Source organism: Ranitomeya variabilis, chromosome 5, assembly GCF_051348905.1.
Source record: "Ranitomeya variabilis isolate aRanVar5 chromosome 5, aRanVar5.hap1, whole genome shotgun sequence".
Lineage (NCBI taxonomy): Eukaryota > Metazoa > Chordata > Amphibia > Anura > Dendrobatidae > Ranitomeya > Ranitomeya variabilis.
In genome coordinates this window covers 570,082,333-570,100,398 of record NC_135236.1, presented here as the reverse complement: position 1 = coordinate 570,100,398, position 18,066 = coordinate 570,082,333, and positions in this window count along the sequence as shown.

The window sequence follows — 18,066 nt, the reverse complement described above, 5'->3', positions numbered from 1 at the left end:
GGACAGCCGCGTGCGCTTATCTGTCAGCACACCACCAGCAGTGCTGAACACACGTTCAGAGAGAATGCTGGCTGCGGGGCACGACAAGATCTCCAAGGCGTGAGTGGCGAGCTCAGGCCATTGTTCAAGATTGGAAGCCCAAAATGAGCAATGGTCCAGTTTCACAGTCATGGCATCGATGTTAACTTGGAAATACTCTTGTACCATCCTCTCTAGGCATTGGCTGTGCATCAGACTTCTTGTCTCCTGTGGCCTTGTAAATTGCTGTTACCACCAGATACGATGTTACTGTTATGGTTAGAGTGATGACTCGATTGTCCCATGGTTGGCAAGTTAGAACTCAGAGATTGACTACGAGCACCACTGGTGTTTTGTGGAAAAGCAGATGTTAGATTCTGTAAGTCTCTGCTGATACTCCTGCATGCGTGAATCCCTTTCTATGGCAGGAATTATTTCGCCAAATTTGCTTTTGTACCGGGGATCTAAGAGTGTGGCAACCCAGTAGTCGGCATTACTTCGGATTCTGACAATCCGAGGGTCATGTTGCAGGTAGTGCAGCAAGAAGGCACTCATTTGTCTAGCGCATCCAGGAGGACCAAGTCCTTGTTGCCTTGGTGGTGGCGAGGTGAGAATCATGCTTCCTTCATCTGCCCTCTCCCCCCAACCTCGCACAACAGAAATTTGATCAAGGTCTCCCTCATCTGATGAGTCTTCCATGCCAGTTCATCCTCCACTTCTTCCTCACCTCCTGCACCTTCCTCAAAAGTTTGGCTGCTACCATGCACCCTCGGTAATCCCTCTCCCCCAGCCTTCAATGCCAGCCGCCTTGGTGCTGCCAACCTTCTTGACCTTGGAGATATGATCCCTTCCGCATTCTTCCTCCTCCTCCTCTTGTTCCACCACCTGACTCTGGACAATGTGTAAGGTGTGCTCCAGCATGTAAATGACTGGAATGGTCATGCTGATAATGGCATCGTCAGCACTAAATATCTTCGTTTCTATTTCAAAACTGCAAAAGGGTGCATAGGTCCCTGATCAGAGACCACTTCTGCAGTGTGATTTGCCCCACCTCTTGATCTCGTTGGCCCAGGCTATACGTCATAACGTATTGCACCAGGGCTCGTCGGTGCTGCCATAGTCACTGCAACATGTGCAGAGTTGAATTCCACCATGTGGCCACATCACATTTCAGCCGGTGAACTGACAGGCCGAACGACTTCTGTAGAGATGCAAGTCATTGAGCTGTGGGATGCGAACGGCGGAAGTGAGCACACTGCGACCGTGCCCTCTGCAGAAGTCCATCTAGTCTGGGATAGTGGGATAAAAATTGCTAGACAACAAGGTCCAAAACGTGAGCCATACAAGGCACGTGTGTGACATTGCCCCCTCGAAGGGCCGCACCCAGGTTTGCAGCATTGTCGCACACAGCCTTCCCTGGCTGCAGGTTGAGTGGAGACAAACATTGATGGAACTCGGTCTCCAGAGTTGACCACAACTCCTTAACTGTGTGACTCACATTTCCCAGACATTTCAATGTAAACAGTGCCTGATGCCGTTGAGCCCTGGTGACAGCATAGTGAGGAGGTGTGCAGGATTCCTTCTGCGCAGTTACAATGCAGGTGGCATTACCAGACAGGCTTTGGGTGCAGGTGGAGGACCGAGAGGAGGTTGAGGAGGCAGAAGCAGTGGAGGAACTTCTAGATGTAGAGGATTGATGAGCAACGCGTGGGGACGGCAAGACTTGGACAGCAGCCCCTTCTCCTGATGTCGCTGTAGTTACCCAGTGCCCAGTCACCAACATGTAACACCCCTGTCCATGTCTACTCATCCAAGTGTCTGTGGTGAAATGCACCCTGTCACACACAGAGTTTCTCAAGGAAGCAGTGATGTTGTCTGCGACATGCTGGTGTAGCGCAGGCACAGCTTTCTTTGAGAAGTAGTGGCGACTGGGCATCTGGTACTGGGGCACTGAGACGGACATAAGGTCTCGAAAATCCTCTGTGTCCACCAGGCAGAAAGGCAGCATTTCTGTAGCCAACAGCTTGCAGATGGAGAAATTCAACCTCTTTTCTTTGTCATGGCTAGGAGGAAATAGTATTTTACTTGTCCAGATCTGAGGGACTGAGGGCTGGCTGCCATGCTTAGACGGAGTTGAGTAGGGTGTCCCCGGCAAACTGCTGGTCTGTGAGGAAGGTGCAGGCGGAGAGGTTATGTTGCCTTGATCAAAATGTGGTGTCGATGTTGGAGAGCGCTCAACACCAGCAGGTGTTTCCACTTGCAAATGTCCTGATGACCTGCCAATCACACTGACTGTTGCAGGTAAAGAGGTGGAAGGTCTGCATCCAAAACCAAGTGTGACTGCTGTCCCCACAGTCACAGAGGATGAAGAGGACACTGATGCACTTGATGGGGCAGACGGTGGTTGACCCGATTCACTTGGCCGCATTGTAGCACAGTGAGCTTCCCACTGCAACTTATGCCTCATATCCATGTGACGGTTCATGCATGAAGTACTCAAGCTAGTCATTTTTTGGCCTCTACTGAGATTTTGTTGACAAATCTTACAGACAACATGAGTTAGGTCATCCTTTGCGATGTCAAAAAATGCCCAGGCTATGCAAGGCTTAGAGCCCGTGTGACCTGAAGAGCCACCACGACTTCTGGTCTGAGGCACAGTTGGGGTTGAGGATGCAGTTGTTGACGTGCTTCCAGTACTCCGTCTCTGTCCAGGAAGGCGAACCGTTACCTCGTCGTCAGGCTCGTCACTAGCATCCTCCTCCACCTCCTCTGCTGACCTCATGGACTGGCGGACTGGGGGTTGACAGTAAGTGGGGTCTACAACCTCGTCATCATCATCCTGTGTGTTTTCACACCCGTCGTCCTCAGAGCCAACCTCAGAGCCCCGACCGAAAAGTCAAGTTTTCGTTCCAATCAGGTATCTCAGTCTCATCATCATATTCCTCATTGTCTCCACCAACAGGAGTTACAGTTTGGGAATGAAGGTCTACATTATGCTCAGAACCTTCTTCATCTGGGCCTGTGTTGTGAATTTGGTTTTTGGGCTCCCCCGGTGGTCGCTGGTGGTACTGGACTTGTGTGCTTCACTTTCTCTGTTCACCTGTTTCCATCAGGATGTGGGAGTATCCTATTTAGCCTTGCTGCTCAGTTATTCTAGTGCCGGCCATCAATGTAACCAGAGCCTTTCTGTTGCATGTTCCTGCTTCTAGACTACTATCAGCTAAGTTGGACTCTTAGTCCTAAGTTTGTTTGCATTTTTGTTCCAGTTCACAGTTATGTTATGTTTCTGTAGCTGGAAGCTCTTGTGGGCCGAAATTACCACTCCGGTGTCATGAGTTGACACATGAGTCTTAAAGTAATTTCTGGATGGTATTTTAATAGGGTTTTCAGCTGACCGTGAAGTTCCCTATTGTATCTTCTTACTATCTAGTAAGCGGACCTCGCTTTGCTGAACCTACCTTCATACTGCGTATGTCTTTTCCTCTGAACTCACCGTCAATATATGTGGGGGGCTTCTGTCTCCTTTTTGGGGGAATTTCCCTAGAGGTAAGCCAGGTCTGTTTTTTCCTCTATTAGGGTTAGTTAGTTCTCCGGCTGGCGCTGGGCGTCTAGGGATAAAACGTAGGTACGTCACCCGGCCACTGTTAGTTGTGTGGTAGGTTTAGCTCACGGTCAGCTCGAGATTCCATCACCCAAGAGCTAGTCTGTTATTTAAGTTCTCTGACTTTCCCTTGCCATTGGGAACCATGACAGTATGGCCGGCCAAGGGTTAAAACCGTTGGCAGAAGAAAGGAGAGAAAAAGAAGTCTGCAGATTTTTTTTTTTTTTTTTTTTCCTCTGAGCTTGCTCTATAGTTGACTTAGTTGCATTTCTGCTCTAATTGCAGCCTTTGCCTCTCTCTCTCCTTCTAATCATTGAATGGCTCTGATCTCACCTGATTAAAATGGATCCTCAGAGTTTGGCTACAGGTTTGAATAATCTTGCTACGAAGGTTCAAAATTTACAGGATTTTGTTATTCATGCTCCTATATCTGAACCTAGAATTCCTATACCAGAATTTTTCTCCGGGGATAGATCTCGTTTCCTGAATTTCAAATATAATTGTAAATTATTTCTTTCCCTGAGATCTCGCTCCGCTGGAGATCCCGCACAGCAGGTTAGGATAGTAATTTCCTTGCTGCGGGGTGACCCTCAAGACTGGGCATTTGCATTGGCACCCGGGGATCCTGCGTTGCTCAATGTGGATGCGTTTTTTCTGGCTTTGGGGTTGCTTTATGAGAAACCTAATTTAGAGATTCAGGCTGAAAAAACCTTGATGGCCCTATCTCAAGGGCAAGATGAAGCTGAAATATACTGCCAAAAATTTCGTAAATGGTCTGTGCTTACTCAGTGGAATGAGTGCGCCCTGGCGGCAAATTTCAGAGAGGGTCTCTCTGATGCCATTAAAGATGTTATGGTGGGGTTCCCTGCACCTACAGGTCTGAATGAGTCCATGACAATGGCTATTCAGATTGATCGGCGTTTGCGGGAGCGCAAACCTGTGCACCATTTGGCGGTGTCTTCTGAGAAGGCTCCAGAAAATATGCAATGTGATAGAATTCTGTCCAGAAGCGAACGGCAGAATTTTAGGCGAAAAAATGGGTTGTGCTTCTATTGTGGTGATTCAACTCATGTTATATCAGCATGCTCTAAACGTACAAAAAAGGTTGATAAGTCTATTTCAATTGGCACTTTACAGTCTAAGTTTATTTTGTCTGTGACCTTGATTTGTTCATTATCGTCAATTACCGCGGATGCCTATGTCGACTCTGGCGCCGCTTTGAGTCTCATGGATTGGTCCTTTGCCAGGCGCTGTGGGTTTGATCTAGAGCCTCTGGAAGTTCCTATACCTCTGAAGGGTATTGACTCTACACCATTGGCTAGTAATAAACCACAATACTGGACACAAGTGACTATGCGTATGAATCCAGACCATCAGGAGACGATTCGCTTCCTTGTGTTGTACAATCTACATGATGTTTTGGTGCTCGGATTGCCATGGTTACAATCTCATAACCCAGTTCTTGACTGGAAAGCAATGTCTGTGTTAAGCTGGGGATGTCAGGGGGCTCATGGGGACGTACCTTTGGTTTCCATTTCGTCATCTATTCCCTCTGAGATTCCGGAAATTTTATCTGATTATCGTGATGTTTTTGAGGAGCCTAAGCTTGGTTCACTACCTCCTCACAGAGATTGCGATTGTACCATAGATCTGATTCCGGGCAGTAAATTTCCAAAGGGTCGTTTATTTAATCTATCTGTACCTGAACATGCTGCTATGCGAGAATATATTAAGGAGTCCCTGGAAAAGGGACATATTCATCCTTCTTCATCTCCCTTAGGAGCCGGTTTTTTCTTTGTATCTAAAAAAGATGGCTCTTTGAGGCCGTGTATTGATTATCGACTCTTGAATAAAATTACAGTCAAATATCAGTATCCTCTGCCACTGCTGACTGATTTGTTTGCTCGAATAAAAGGGGCTAAGTGGTTCTCTAAGATTGATCTCCGTGGGGCGTATAATTTGGTGCGAATTAAGCAGGGGGATGAGTGGAAAACCGCATTTAATACGCCCGAGGGCCATTTTGAGTATTTAGTAATGCCTTTTGGTCTTTCAAATGCCCCTTCAGTCTTTCAGTCCTTTATGCATGACATTTTCCGGGAATATTTGGATAAATTCATGATCGTGTATCTGGATGATATTTTGATTTTTTCGGATGACTGGGATTCTCATGTCCAACAGGTCAGGAGGGTTTTTCAGGTTTTGCGGGCTAATTCCTTGTGTGTGAAGGGTTCTAAGTGTATTTTTGGGGTTCAAAAGATTTCTTTTTTGGGGTACATTTTTTCCCCCTCTTCCATTGAGATGGATCCTGTCAAGGTTCGGGCTATTTGTGATTGGACGCAACCTTCTTCGCTTAAGAGCCTTCAGAAATTTTTGGGCTTTGCTAATTTTTATCGTCGATTTATAACTGGTTTTTCTGATGTTGCTAAACCTTTGACTGATTTGACCAAAAAGGGTGCTGATGTTGCTGATTGGTCCCCTGCTGCTGTGGAGGCCTTTCGGGAGCTTAAGCGCCGCTTTTCTTCCGCCCCTGTGTTGCGTCAGCCTGATGTTACTCTTCCTTTTCAGGTTGAGGTCGATGCTTCCGAGATCGGAGCTGGGGCGGTCTTGTCGCAGAAAAGTTCCGATTGCTCCGTGATGAGACCTTGTGCGTTCTTTTCTCGAAAATTTTCGCCCGCCGAGGGAAATTATGGTATTGGTAATCGGGAGCTCTTGGCTATGAAGTGGGCTTTTGAGGAGTGGCGTCATTGGCTTGAGGGGGCTAGACATCAGGTGGTGGTATTGACCGATCACAAGAATTTGATTTATCTTGAGTCTGCCAGGCGCCTGAATCCTAGACAGGCGCGCTGGTCGTTGTTTTTCTCTCGGTTTAATTTTGTGGTCTCATACTTACCAGGTTCTAAAAATGTGAAGGCGGATGCCCTTTCTAGGAGTTTTGAGCCTGATTTCCCTGGTGATTCTGAACCTACAGGTATCCTTAAGGATGGGGTGATATTATCTGCTGTTTCCCCAGACCTGCGACGGGCTTTGCAGGAGTTTCAGGCGGATAGACCTGATTGTTGCCCGCCTGGTAGACTGTTTGTTCCTGATGATTGGACCAGTAGAGTCATCTCGGAGGTTCATTCTTCTGCGTTGGCAGGTCATCCCGGGATCTTTGGTACCAGGGATTTGGTGGCTAGGTCCTTCTGGTGGCCTTCTCTGTCTCGAGATGTACGAGTTTTTGTGCAGTCTTGTGATGTTTGTGCTCGGGCCAAACCTTGTTGTTCTCGGGCTAGCGGATTGTTGTTATCTTTGCCTATTCCAAAGAGGCCTTGGACTCACATCTCTATGGATTTTATTTCTGATCTCCCTGTTTCTCAGAAAATGTCTGTCATCTGGGTGGTGTGTGACCGTTTTTCAAAGATGGTTCATTTGGTGCCCTTGCCTAAGTTGCCGTCCTCTTCCGAGTTGGTTCCTCTGTTTTTTCAAAATGTGGTTCGCTTGCATGGTATTCCGGAGAATATCGTTTCTGACAGGGGGACCCAGTTCGTGTCTAGATTTTGGCGGGCGTTCTGTGCTAGGATGGGCATTGATTTGTCTTTTTCGTCTGCGTTCCATCCTCAGACTAATGGCCAGACTGAGCGAACTAATCAGACCTTGGAGACTTATTTGAGGTGTTTTGTGTCTGTGGATCAGGATGACTGGGTTGCCTTTTTGCCGTTGGCGGAGTTTGCCCTCAATAATCGGGCTAGTTCTGCCACTTTGGTTTCTCCTTTCTTTTGCAATTCGGGGTTTCATCCTCGCTTTTCTTCTGGTGAGGTGGAGTTTTCGGATTGTCCTGGAGTGGATACTGTGGTGGATAGGTTGCATCGGATTTGGGGACAGGTGGTGGACAATTTGGAGTTGTCCCAGGAGAAGACTCGGCATTTTGCTAACCGCCGTCGTTGTGTTGGTCCTCGTCTTCGTGTTGGGGACTTGGTGTGGTTGTCTTCTCGTTTTGTCCCTATGAGGGTTTCTTCTCCTAAGTTTAAGCCTCGGTTCATCGGCCCGTATAAGATTTTGGAGATTCTTAACCCTGTGTCCTTTCGATTGGACCTCCCGGCATCTTTTTCTATCCATAATGTCTTCCATCGGTCATTATTGCGCAGGTATGAGGTACCGGTTGTGCCTTCCGTTGAGCCTCCCGCTCCGGTGTTGGTTGAGGGTGAATTGGAGTACGTTGTGGAGAAGATCTTGGACTCCCGTGTTTCCAGACGGAAACTTCAGTATCTGGTCAAGTGGAAGGGCTACGGTCAGGAGGATAATTCTTGGGTGACAGCCTCTGATGTTCATGCCTCTGATTTGGTCCGTGCCTTTCATAGGGCTCATCCTGATCGCCCTGGTGGTTCTTGTGAGGGTTCGGTGCCCCCTCCTTGAGGGGGGGGTACTGTTGTGAATTTGGTTTTTGGGCTCCCCCGGTGGTCGCTGGTGGTACTGGACTTGTGTGCTTCACTTTCTCTGTTCACCTGTTTCCATCAGGATGTGGGAGTATCCTATTTAGCCTTGCTGCTCAGTTATTCTAGTGCCGGCCATCAATGTAACCAGAGCCTTTCTGTTGCATGTTCCTGCTTCTAGACTACTATCAGCTAAGTTGGACTCTTAGTCCTAAGTTTGTTTGCTTTTTTGTTCCAGTTCACAGTTATGTTATGTTTCTGTAGCTGGAAGCTCTTGTGGGCTGAAATTACCACTGCGGTGTCATGACTTGACACATGAGTCTTAAAGTAATTTCTGGATGGTATTTTAATAGGGTTTTCAGCTGACCGTGAAGTTCCCTATTGTATCTTCTTACTATCTAGTAAGCGGACCTCGCTTTGCTGAACCTACCTTCATACTGCGTATGTCTTTTCCTCTGAACTCACCGTCAATATATGTGGGGGGCTTCTGTCTCCTTTTTGGGGGAATTTCCCTAGAGGTAAGCCAGGTCTGTTTTTTCCTCTATTAGGGTTAGTTAGTTCTCCGGCTGGCGCTGGGCGTCTAGGGATAAAACGTAGGTACGTCACCCGGCCACTGTTAGTTGTGTGGTAGGTTTAGCTCACGGTCAGCTCGAGATTCCATCACCCAAGAGCTAGTCTGTTATTTAAGTTCTCTGACTTTCCCTTGCCATTGGGAACCATGACAGGCCTGGATCCGACTCACAAAGATTCTGGGCATCAGTGCAGATCATTTTCTCATCTGGATTGACAGAAGCTCTGGAGCAGACCTCTGATTCCCAGGCTATAGTATGTGTAAACAGCTCTACAGACTCAACCATGTGTGTTACCCCATCCTCAGATGGGCAGCTGGAGACTTGGGAGCTGTGAGGAAGCAAGTGCGATTGGGGTGACAACTCTGAGGACTGGAGTAGTTGTGATGTTGAAGTTGACATGGAGGAGAGCCCACTTGAACGAGCACTTGATATCCATTCAAGCACCTGCTGTTTTTGTGCCTCATCTGGAATTTTTGGCGATGCTTGTAGCGATGGTCGTAAGAAAGGGATCATATCAGATTGTCCACGAAAAGCAGTAGACATCTTACTTTGGCTGGAAGATGGTCCTTCTTCTGCAGATGTTACTGTTGCCTTGGACACAACCTTTTTTTTCCCTTTCCAACATGCCTATTCCCCATTCCAACAGCAGCAGGACTTTTGCCACTCATTTTAGTGCTTAAATAATTGGCAACTATGTATCTGTAGTTGTTGGCACAACAACCGATGGATGAAAACCAAGCAGAACTGAGTGGCCAAACTGTGGTACTAGGCCCCAAACTATTAAGTGGATTAGATCCAGTGAACATAGAGATACACAGGCGGTGTAGTTAGTTTCACAGGCGGGCTACTCTGCTGACATGCAGACACTGCTCCTAGGCCCAAAACTATTAAGTGGATTAGATCCAGTGAAAACAGAGATACACAGGCGGTGTAGTTAGTTTCACAGGCGGACTACTCTGCTGACGTGCAGACATTGCTCCTAGGCCCAAAACTGTTAACTGGATTAGATGCAGTGAAAATAGAGATACACAGGTGGTGTAGTTAGTTTCACGGGCGGGCTACTCTGCTAATGTGCAGACACTGCTACTAAGCCCAAAACCCCAAAACGATTTACTGGGTTAGATGCAGTAAAAATTGAGATACACAGGTGGTGTAGCTAGCTTCACAGGTGGGCTACTCTGCTGACGTGCAGACACTGCTACTAAGCCCAAAACCCCAAAATGATTTACTGGGTTAGATGCAGCAAAAATTGAGATACACAGGCGGTGTAGCTAGCTTCATAGGCGGGCTACTCTGCTGACGTGCAGACACTGCTACTAAGCCCAAAACCCCAAAACGATTTACTGGGTTAGATGCAGTAAAAATTGAGATACACAGGCGGTGTAGCTAGCTTCACAGGCGGGCTACTCAGATAACTATCAGACAATGCTACTAGCCCAAAAGGATTGGCTGAGCTAGATTTCACCAAATGCTGTGACTAACACTTGCACAGCTCTGGCTCAGACCTGCCTGGCAAACAGTGCTATGAATTGCTGTAACCTACCCTGAAAAGGGCTGATATTACAACTAGTCCCGACTCCTCCCGACTCCCTAAACCTATCTCTCTGACAATGCGCTCCAAAAAAACAATCTTAGTCTGTAAAGCGCCCACAGCAGCAGCGATTCCGTCTAACACTAAGCTGCACCAGTGAGGAAATGGTGGCGACCGGGTAAATGGCTGGTTCTTATAGGTCAAGGACATGTGACATACACAGCCAATGACACATGCCCATGCTTGTGTGCATCACATGCACATTGCTGTGTGTGTGTGCACTGCTTATAGGCTGAGAGACTGCACCGCCCCTCTGTAAATGCAGGAAAGAAAAAAAAAATGGAGATTGGCGTTATTTCAGCACAGATCTATTCCCTGCCCACTATACACTGAAACAGTCCATTAACAATGATAAACAGTTTTAATGTGCAAATCAAGCTAGGCTTTTGGTGAATGAACAGTTATCGAACAGAAACTCGAACAGCCGAATTTTAAGCAAATTGTTCGGGTTCGTCGAACGACTCGAACACCGCCCAAAACAGCTCGAATTTGAAATTGGCGAACAGTTCAACTCGAACACTGCTCATCTCTAGTAACGAGTAGTGGCGAGCACGTTCTCTCATCACTGTTGAGAAGCTTTTAATTTTGTTAATTGTAAGGTTACTTATGAAAAATTTCAATATCTTTGATTTTGCTACATTGACTTTATAATAAGAGACGTATGAGAATTCTTTTAGGATTTGCATGGTTTCTTGGATGGAATGGGATGCGTCGGACAGACTGAGGATTATGTCGTCTGTGAATAAACCTATTTTATATTCGCTAGAGTCTTCTTGAGCACCTTTTATTAATTTATTGGCTTTTATATATTCCGCCAATGGTTCCATTACTAATGCGAAAAGTAATGGTGAGAGTGGGCATCCCTGCCTGGTCCTATTTGATAGTAGTATTTGTTTAGATAAGTGATTATTTGCAAATATCCTAGGGGTACGCATATAAGACCATAATTGTCCTAATTAGGGTTGAGCGACTTTTATTTTTATAGGATCGGGTCGGGTTTCACGAAACCCGACTTTCTCAAAAGTCAGGTCGAGTGAAATCGGCCGATCCTATAAAAACATCGGGGTCGGGGTCGGCCGAAACACGAAACCCAATGCAGTGCAATGGGATACTATGGTTCCCAGGGTCTGAAGGAGAGGAAACTCTCCTTCAGGCCCTGGGATCCACATTAATGTGTAAAATAAAGAATCAAAATAAAAAATATTGATATACTCACCCTCGGACGCGCCCTGGTACTAATCGGCAGGCTTCCTTCCTAAGAATGAGCGTGTGAATGACCTGCGGTGACGTCGCAGCTTGTGATTGGTCGCGAGCGGTCACATGGACAAGCCGCGACGTCATCTAAGGTCCTTCACGCGCTCATTCTTAGGAAGGAAGGCTGCCGGAAAGAAGCAGGGCGATTCCGAGGGTGAGTATATTCCTATTAGGTATATACTCACCCTCGGACGCGCCCTGCTTCTTTCCGGCAGCCTTCCTTCCTAAGAATGAGCGCGTGAAGGACCTTAGATGACGTCGCGGCTTGTCCATGTGACCGCTCGCGACCAATCACAAGCCGCGACGTCACCGCAGGTCATTCACGCGCTCATTCTTAGGAAGGAAGCCTGCCGGTTAGTACCAGGGCGCGTCCGAGGGTGAGTATATCAATATTTTTTATTTTGATTCTTTATTTTACACTTAAATATGGATTCCGATACCGATTCCCGATATCGCAAACATATCGGAACTCGGTATCGGAATTCCGATACCAGATTCAGAAGATCGCCGACCTCATGGCTGACCCCACACAGGGGTCGGGTTTCATGAAACCCGACTTTGCCAAAAGTCAGCGACTTCTGAAAATGGCCGACCCGTTTCGCTCAACCCTAGTCCTAATTGGTTGTGTGTTAAACCCAAATTTTGACAGAGTAGCTGTTAAAAAGACCCAATTGATCCTGTCTAGTGATGAGCGAATATACTCGTTACTCGAAATTTCTCGAGCATGCTCGGGGGTTCTCCGAGTATTTTTTAGTGTTCGGAGATTAAGCTTTTCTTTCTGCAGCTAAATGATGTACATCTATTAGCCAGCATAAGTACATGTGGGCGTTGCCTGGTTGCTAAGGCTTAAAGATATGTGGGAAGTTTTTATTCTTTAATTTAGGATGTTTTTCCCTGGCTAGTTTATTCTCCTGAAGACACACAATATCGGCTTTACAATTATTAATTTTTCTCCATGTAGCATGTCTCTTTTTTGGGCTGTTTAGTCCTCTTACATTTAGTGAAAGGATTTTAATACTCATGAATTTTTAACAAACTAAACAAATATAAATGCAGGTAAAATGAAATAACCACATACAGATAAAAACAACTTTATAAATTGGAAGAAACCACAGCCTTGGTGGCTATTCTTCTCACTAGGAACAGTTTGTGATTAAACTCCAGATATCCATCTGTTTCCTAAAAGAAATACAAAAGTAGAAAGAGATACAAATGCATTCTGAAGCCTCAGCCTGGACGACTTTCCTCTTTGTTCAGGGATGCTATGAAAGCGGATCCCTCCTTGGGAGAAAGAATTGGGGTTATTTTCCCTTTGTAATTCACTAACAACTTAGTCGGTAATCCCCACCTATATATTATGCATCTTTTCCGAAGAAGTGCTGTGAGGTCATAGAAACTTTTCCTCATTTGCATGATATCTTTTGATAGATCTGCAAATATTTTGATGTGGTCATATGGAGCAGGTAAATGTTTGTTTGTTCTCATGTACTCCAATAGTTTCTCTTTAGTAGAATAAAAATGGAGTCTTAAGATGGTGTCCCTAGGGACTTCTGATTAGATAGATTTGGGACGGAATAAACAGTGAATTCGATCCACCACAAACTCAGACTCTGGGATTGAGGGGAGGGTTTTGAGCAGGATTCCCCTGAAGTATTTTTGCAGATCGTTTTGGCCAATTTTCTCTGAAGTTCCTCTCAGTTTAACCCTAGAACGCATACCTGGGGCCTCGCAGGCCTGCTAGGTTACTTGTTTTCTATTTTCTGTAAAAGTACTTTAGTTAGAATTTTGAAAATCTAGGTAATCCTCAGGTATATAGTTGTTAGTAATTTCCTGTTATTCATATATTTTTTTGTTACAGACATTTCGGTATACCAACCTTTTTTGGGACTACCCCATATTCACGCACCTGGGGCCTTTTAGGCCTGTACTAGGTTTACATGTGATACTCAGTCTTTTTGTCTGTATTGTTGCTGGGGAAGAACTTTTATGACTCTGCTATTGCTGGGAAGAGTGTGGATTCTGCATTCCCTTTTTTCCAATATCCTTGATGTGTCAGCCCTCAATAGCTACATTGTTTATTGTCAAACTAATCCAGAATTCCATGCCAACAGGAAAGACAAGAGACGTCTATTTTTGACAGAACTTTGTTATGAACTTTTGATGCCTACTATGATGGAGAGAAGCAGCATGATATGCTTATCAAGGCAAATTACGGAGGCAATGATCCGATGTGGAATACACTTTCTGGAACATCCAGAGCAAAGAGAAAAAAAAAGAAAGCGCTGCTATATTTGTCCAGCAAAGAAGGAAAGAAAATCGGAGCGTTTCTGTTCTACTTGCGGACAAAATGTATGCAAGGAACATTCAGCCAAAAAAATAATATGCGAGAATTGTCGGGGGAATATGTAAAGTTACAAATAAATATTCCTGCACCAAGTTTGCTACAACCAAAAAATGTTTTCATAAAAAAATTGCATATAGAATGCCTATATTTGGCATGCCCGTTTACTTACTTTTTTGTTGTTTTATGCACATAATTATGTTTTGAAATATACACATCTTAGGATGTGTTCCCAGTAGCGCTGGGGTTCGCCAGAAGGGGATCCATAATGGATCTGACCTCCTGGTAACTCCAGCTAAGGCTGCCGGAATGGCGGGATTCCGCCAGCCTTAGCTGGGGTCACCAGGAGGTCAGATCCATTACGGATCCCCTCCTGGCGGACCCCAGCGCTAGTTGGAATGCATCCTTACCTTGCAATTGTTAAATAAATTTTGAAAAGTATTTTTATTTGAGTTATTCCCTGTTATTTGCACACAGGCCTAAAAGGCCCCAGGTGCGTGAATATGGGGTAGTCCCAAAAAAAGGTTGTTATACCGAAATGCCTATAACATAAAAATATATGAACAACTGGAAATTACTAACAACTATATACCTGAGGAATACCTAGAGTTTCAAAATTCTAACTAAAGTAATTTTACAGAAAATAGAAAACAAGTAACCTAGCAGGCCTGCGAGGCCCCAGGTATGCATCCGCCAGCCTTAGCTGGGGTCACCAGGAGATCAGATCCATTACGGAATCCCATCCTGGCGGACCCCTGCGCTAGTGGGAATGCATCCTTACTTTGCAATAAACTTTGAAAAGTATTTTTATTTGAGTTATTCCATGATAATTGTAAACAGGCCTAAAAGGCCCCAGGTGCGTGAATGTGTAGATTTCTATGGGTATGCGTTCTAGGGTTAAGATTATTTTGTCTGTTGCAATCTTCCAAGTCAGCGAGTTTACTGCGTAAGTATTGCACTTCACTATGGGTGTCACTTTGTTGTTTATATAAGGATTCACCTTTTGTCTCTAGGATTTCTATTTTTTTATCATTTTTGTCCAATCTAAGTTTGATTGAATCAAGGTTTGCCTGTAGGAATTTGGTGTGTTTGCCTAGAGTGGATTCTAGATTGCCATTTAAGGCAAGTACTAAGTCTCTGACTAGGGTTGAGCGACCTTTACTTTTATAGGATCGGGTCGGGTTTCACGAAACCCGACTTTTTCAAAAGTCGGGTCGAGTGAAATCGGCCGATCCTATAAAAAAAGTCGGGGTCGGCCGAAACTCGAAACCCAATGCAGTGCATTGGGTTTCCAATGGTTCCCAGGGTCTGAAGGAGCGGAAACTCTCCTTCAGGCCCTGGGATCCATATTTAAGTGTAAAATAAAGAATTAAAATAAAAAATATCGCTATACTTACCCTCTAACGGGCCCTGGTACTAACCGGGAACCTTCCTTCATTAGAATCAGCCTTCCAGGACCTTGCGGTGACGTCACGGTGACGTCGCGGCTTGTGATTGGTCGCGCGGCCGCCCATGTGACCGCTCGCGCGACCAATCACAAGCCGCGACGTAACCGTGACGTCACCGAAGGTCCTGGAAGGGCTGATTCTTAGGAAGGAAGGCTGCCGGAAAGAAGCAGGACGTGTCCGAGGGTGAGTATATACCTAATAGGAACATACTCACCCTCGGCTTCGTTCCGACCCCTTGAAATTTTTCATTCTTTGTTTAATTGCAGCCATTTGGTAAATTCAAAAAAGTCCATTTTTTTCTCATTAATGTTCACTCTCCACCCATTCTAGACTTAAAAAAACAGAAATGTAGAAATTTTTGCAAATTTATTAAAAAAGAAAAACTGAAATATCACATGGTCATAAGAATTCAGACCCTTTGCTCACTATTGAGTAGAAGCACCCTTTTGAGCTAGTACAGCCATGAGTCTTCTTGAGATGAAAGTTTTTCACATCTGGATATGGGGATCCTCTGCCAATCATCCTTGCAGATCCTCTCCAGTTCTGTCAAGTAGGATGGTGAACATTGGTGGATAGTCATTTTCAAGTCTCTCCAGAGATGCTCAGTTGGGTTTGGGTCAGGGCTCTGGCTGGGCCAGTCAAGAATGGTTACAAAGTTGATTTGAAGCCACACCTTTGTTATCTTAGCTGTGTGCTTAGGGTCATTGTCTTATTGGAAGGTGAACCTTCAGCTAAGTCTGAGGTCCAGAGCACTCTGGAAAAGGTTTTCATTCAGGATATCTCTGTACTTGGCCACATTCATGTTTCCTTGAATGACAACCAGTCGTCCTGTCCCTGCAACTGAAAAACAGCCCATAGCATGATGCTTCCACCACCATGTTTCACTGTTGGGATTGTATTGGGCAAATGATGAGCAGTGCCTGGTTTTCTCCACACATACCTCTTAGAATTATCACCAAAAAGGTCTACCTTTATCTCATTAGCCCAGAGAATCTTACTTCTCATAGTTTAGGAGTCCTTCATGTGTTTTTTTAGCAAACTCTATGTGAGCTTTCATATGTTTCATATGTCTTGCACTGAGGAGAGGCTTCCGTCAGGCCATTCTGCCATAAAGATGAACATAACCATAAGCCTCACAGTATACTTGTTGCTGAGGGTAAATAACCCTCCCTGGATACCTCAAACGGGTCCAATACAAGGGACAACTCCAAATACATATAAAACACAAGATAGGGAGTACAAAAGTCCAAACCATTATTTAAAACAAAAACAACCTTTATTGATCAAGTAACAAACAATTTTAAAATACACATATCATAATCATATATAATAATAAAGCAGAGAAATCAAGAGGGAGACTCTGAAGGTAGCCGGGTCAGATGCACGCTGCAATGTACATCCCAGGTCTGAGTACTGGTGCAAATGGTGGGAAAAATTAATTAATTAACCTATGCCAGCTAGGACACAATCATAAATGTCCACTAGCCATATAAAACGCTGTATACATAGCCCACCATTATAATGTCCTAATAGTAATAATTGCACACTCACCCATTGGTAATTCTAGCGGGGCGCAGCCTGCACTTCACCCGGCGGCCCTGGACGCGCGTTTCGCGGAAATGGCTTTCTCAACAGGGTTCACTTGTCTCTTAGTCCCCTGTGCTTATATCTACCGCGCACCGGAAGTGTGCTTGGCGATCGGCGCATGCGCAGTGGCTCCCCACATCAGCAGCACCTGAGGACCGTCAACACAGGACGCACAGGGGGCGGAAGTCCGCCGTGTGACGTCATGAACTGTGCGCCCCGCATGTAAGAGACGGTCGCCAGGGGAAGCCGATGCTAGGGGTATCCACCGCGCATGCGCACATACCAGCGGCCATCTTAAAGGAGCCTAAAAGACGTGGCTATATCTGTAAAAGTATGGGAGCCTGAATCGAACTAAAGGAGACCAACTGTGAACTACCAATGTGGTAAAGTGTATTAACAGTGCAATCGCAATATACATATGATAACAATACAAATCCTGGCATATTAATGTTACCAGCAAAGAGGGAAACGTATTAAAGTGCAGTGTTATATCTCCATAAGAAATATATAAATATATGTGCTATAAAAATGGAATGCAAAAATCATTTAAGACCATAATAACATATAACCATAATTAAACATAATTAAACAGTGCCATTGTGATAATAAGGTCTCCAAAGATCTTCAGCCTCCATCTCCATTCTGCCATAAAGGCTTGACTGAGGGCTGCAGTGATAGTTGACTTTGTGGAACTTTCTCCCATCTCTCTACTGCATCTGTGGAGCTCAGCCACAGTGATCTTGGGGTTCTTCTTTACCTCTCTCACCAAGGCTCTCTCACACGATTGCTCAGTTTGGCTGAAAGGCCAGGTCTAGGAAGACTTCTGGTGGTCCCAAACATCTTCCACTTAAGGATTATGGAGGATACTGTGCTCTTAGGAACCTTGAGTACTGCAGAAATTTGGTTGTAACCTTGGCCAGATCTGTGCCTTGACACAATTCTGTCTCTGAGCTCCTTTGGCCAGATCCTTTGACCTCATGATTCTCATTTGGTCTGACATGCACTGTGAGCTGTGAGGTCTTATGTATACAGGTGTGGGCCTTTCCAAATCAAGTCTTATCAGTTTAATTAAACACACAGCTGGCCTCCAATGAAGGAGTAGAACCATCTAAAGGAGGATCACAAGGAAATGGACAACATGTGAGTTAAAAATGAGTGTGAGCAAAGGGTCTGAATACTTATGACCATGTGATATTTCAGTTTTTCTTTTTCAATAAATTTGCAAAAAATTATTCATTTTTTTCA